Source organism: Lontra canadensis, unplaced genomic scaffold (assembly GCF_010015895.1).
Source record: "Lontra canadensis isolate GAN:19392208 unplaced genomic scaffold, GSC_riverotter_1.0 scaffold65, whole genome shotgun sequence".
In the NCBI taxonomy this organism is placed as follows: domain Eukaryota; kingdom Metazoa; phylum Chordata; class Mammalia; order Carnivora; family Mustelidae; genus Lontra; species Lontra canadensis.
The window spans coordinates 4671214-4675306 of record NW_022631059.1 but is presented as its reverse complement, the minus strand read 5'-3'; positions in this window follow the sequence as shown (position 1 = coordinate 4675306).

Genomic DNA, 4093 nt, shown 5'->3' with positions numbered 1-4093 from the left:
GGGGGTCACTGGGGCTCCCTGTACTGGGAGAGGGGATCAGGCTTCTGCTTGCAGCAGACTGGGGTACAGCCACCTCTGTTGGACAAACTGGATTTGCACCAGAGCTCATCCCTGAGCTGCCTGAGCCTCAGTGTTTCTTCTTGTAGAGAGGGGAGAAGGCAGGAGTGCCCTCAGGGGTGCAGGGAGCACTCCATGCAACTTTGGACCAAGGTCTCAGCACAGCACCTGTCAGAGAGCAAGCATGCATGGTAGCGACAAATCCTAGTGATTAACACGGAGAAAAAAATACTGCATCTGAACCAGAGAGAGGAGAACAGGTCAGTGGCATGGTCGTGTCAGAGTGGTGGCCTCCTTACAAACTCTGTAAGACTCTGGGCCCAGTCAGCCCTCCCAGGGAACCCCCAACAGCACGACAGGAGGGTCAGGGTCTTGTCCTCCCCTCCCCAGCAGCCCAGAGATGGTGGCTGCCGTGGCCGAGCCCAGGGACACCAGCAGAGGGCAGTGACGGCCAACGGATAGACTAATTCATGAGCCCAGGTGTGACCACCCGGAATTCCCCAAAAATGCCTGGGCTTTCCTGGGGCCCTGGGGGACAAGGGCGCATCTCAGCAATACTGGGCAATGGATGCAGCCCCACCTGGACCTCCAGGTCAATGAGAGGTGGAAAGCTCAGGCCCCTCAGCAGGATTCATATTCCTATTTGCACAAGAAGGAAAAGGGACCAGGGAGGCATCAGAATGAGAACTCTCTCCCTAGAGAGTTGCCTCCCCCCAGAGAAGCGTTCACCCTCCTCGATGGGGTACAAAGGCAAGAGCCCCAGGCCAAGGCCTTGGCCCTGCTCCTTCCCCACCTGCCTGAGGGTCCAGCAGGCCTTAGGTAAGGGGAATGCAAGGGCAGGCCATGTGCTTCTCCAAGGACCCTGACTCCCTGCACCCACTCTCCAAATGTTTCCTCAGACTTTCATGGGTCCTCCTCCCTCTCTCCAGCCTCCCAGCCCGAGATCTCAGGTGCTCCCAGGAGCTCCCCAGCGCTCCCACACCCATGCAGCCACACGCTTCCCAGGCCCAAACCCAGGTTTGCAGCCCAACCCGGGTGCTGCTTCCTAAAGATCCTGCTGGCCTAAAACTCAGATGGTCCACACCGACCCTGTCACCTTCACCCCCACACCCCCCACACCCCCCCACACCCCATTGCACCCGATTCAGCCCATCCTCCCTCTTAGTTTCTCCCCTGTCGGGTCAGCGCACCCTAGAGGCCTCAGCCAGCCAGGGACCCCTTCCCTCTTGTTTGTTCCACCCACCAGCACATCATCATAAATATTTATGGATTGAATCAACTGCTTTTCTGCAGAGAAGTTCCCTTTCCCTTGAAATCCACAAACTTTCACATGTTAAGCCTCTGCTGGATGCCTTAAATACAGCTTTATTGAGATGTAATTCACATACCACAAAGATCACCCATTTATGTATACAAACTTCAAGTATAATATTCAGGGGTGCCTGAATGGCTCAGTCAGTTGAACTCTGACTCTTGGTATGATCTCAGGTCGGGCTGTGAGAGTGTGAAGTTGAACCCCGCAGCGGGCTCCACATTCAGCTGGGAGTCTGCTGCAGATTTTCTCCCTCCATCCCTCCCCTTGCTCTCACTCTTCTCTCACTCTCTCTCTCTCTCCCTTTCTAAGATAAAATATTTAAAAAAAATAAAAATAAAGTATGCCATTCAATAGCTTTTGGTGTTTTTACAGACTTACGCACCCATTGCCATAGTCTCATGCTGGAACATTTTCATCACCTCAAAAAGAGGCTCCGTTCCCACGAGGGATCACGCTCCATTCCCCTTTCCCAAGCAAACACTGACCTACTCTCCATCTCTGTGGGTTTGGTTTTACCAGGCATTTCATACCGATGAAATGTTACAGTATGTGGCCCTTTGCGACTGGCTCCTTTCCCTTGCTGTGAAGTTTTTGAGGTTTTGTCTTCTAGATACCACTCACCAAGACACCCATGAAGCGTTAAACCGGCTGAGATCTTTGTCCCTACCTTGGCGCAGCTCCACTCTGTGAATGAGCTGGATAAGGAATGATAATGGCAACCATAAATCATTCACTTTGACAAGCAGAGGAAGGGGTGCTCTAAGGAACACACCAGGCCAACGATGAGGAGTGGGCTGGCAGGGCGACCGTGAGGCTGCAGAACGGGATGGTAGGTGGGGTCAGCCACGTGGGAGAGGCAGGCTGAGCGCCCAGAGAGAGGGAACAGCATGTGCAAAGGGCCTGACGAAGGGAGCAGATAAAAGAAGCCCCAGAGGAAAGGAACATGGCCCAGAACAACATCCACAGGAGGTCAGTGGGACATGAAGAGCCTTGAAGCCTTCAGTCCGGAGTCTCGACTTCCTTTGCAGAGCAGTTCGGGGCGGGGGGCGGTCATTGAAAGTTTGCAACAGAGGAGAGACGTCAGCACAGTTGTAATTTTCAGAGCCCATTCTGAAGACTGGGCAGAGAAGGGAGGGCCCCCCGGGAGACCGAAACATTGCCCAGTGGGTGAGGCTGGTGGGGAGCTCAGGGCAGCTGTGCCACAGCCGTTGGTGACAGGGAGACAGTGGGGAGAGGGACAGGCGGGGCAGTGGGGTTCTGCTTGAAGATGGGGCACCGTCTGAACAGTAGTTGGCTTGAGCAGCTGGTGACTACCTCATGCAGCTTGGCAGTGAACTCGCACGGGTCCTTTGGCGTGCCCACGCGCACTGCTGGCTCAGTGAGGAAGCACCTGGCCGGCTCCTCCATGCGGCTGCCCCCTCGCCACTCTGTGTCCTCGACACCCTCACATGGTGGAAAATGCGGCTCCGCTCCCGGCCAACGTGCTCAACTCAAATGTTTTCTGTAACCCGCGTACCCTGAGCCTGCTCTAACTCCCAGCTGATTCATCTCCCCAGTCTATCCCCAGGCCTCGATTCGATCAATCCTGACAGAGATTCAGCCGGAAGAGGCATCGGATTGATGTACGCAGACACTCCAGGGGTGACTCAAGATCCCACTTGCGCACCACAGTGCCCCCCACCCCACCCCCCGCCTCCCAAACTGGTGGGTCGGCCTCGCTGCTGGGTAAACCAGCCTCAGCATCCAAACGACCGAGCGGAGGTCCGCCATGGGCACTCTTTCCCTTCCCAAAGGGGCCTGTAGTCCTGGTTCCCGGAGTGCCCTGGGCTGGCCCTGACCTCAGGACCCCCTGGGAAAGAAAAGTTTCACAAACTACGAAGTCTCTGCGTTAATCTGAGCAGAAAAAGGCCCTGGGAAGGGGGAAGACATGCGAGCCCTGTGTGAATTGTGTCTCACTGCCCTAGGATCAGGGTCTAAACCAGATTCTTATCTTTTGCTCTGGAAGTATAAAAACAGGATGTTGGGGTTTCTTGTTCCCAAGGATTTAGCAAAATTTTTTTCTTAAAAAAAAAAGAAAGAAAGAAAGAAAAGACAAGAAAAAGATGCCAGAAGGATTTTTTTCCTTCCAGAAGGAGGGTCATGGGGTCTGAAACCAAATATAAGAGGTCAAGGTCTATCCTCTTGAACTTTATCTGGCAAAGGTTCAATGGAATCATATCCGCTGGTTCTAATTCTAAACTTCCTGGAGGGGGGAACAGCAGGAGGGTTTGTTCAATCTATAGCCTTTCTCAAAATAAATCACCAGCAGGTCATGGCTGCCGTAATTACTCAGCTATTACTCGGTATCTCCATGTTTCCCCCTCCCCTCATTTTTTTTAAGCAAACTTGGAAATGCCTTCGGGCAGGGAGAAAAATTTCAAAAGCTTGAACCTTCATCTAGGATACTTTCAGGGACCCACAAGTTGTGTAAGTGGGTGGCAAGCCCCAGGGGGAAGAGACAGTGGGGAGGGGTAGGGCCTGGGGCAAACTTACCAAGGAGGCAGCTGCTCTCTACCCCTTCCAATCATTGTCTGGGAAAGGGAACTCCAGATATTAGGGTCCTTGGTCTTGCCAAAGGCTCCTGTGTCCCCCCAAAATAGGAGAATGGATCTCTTGCCATCGGGCCATGTGAGGACCCCCGAGTGTCCCAGAACCACTGGGATCTGGTCAATGACTCTAATC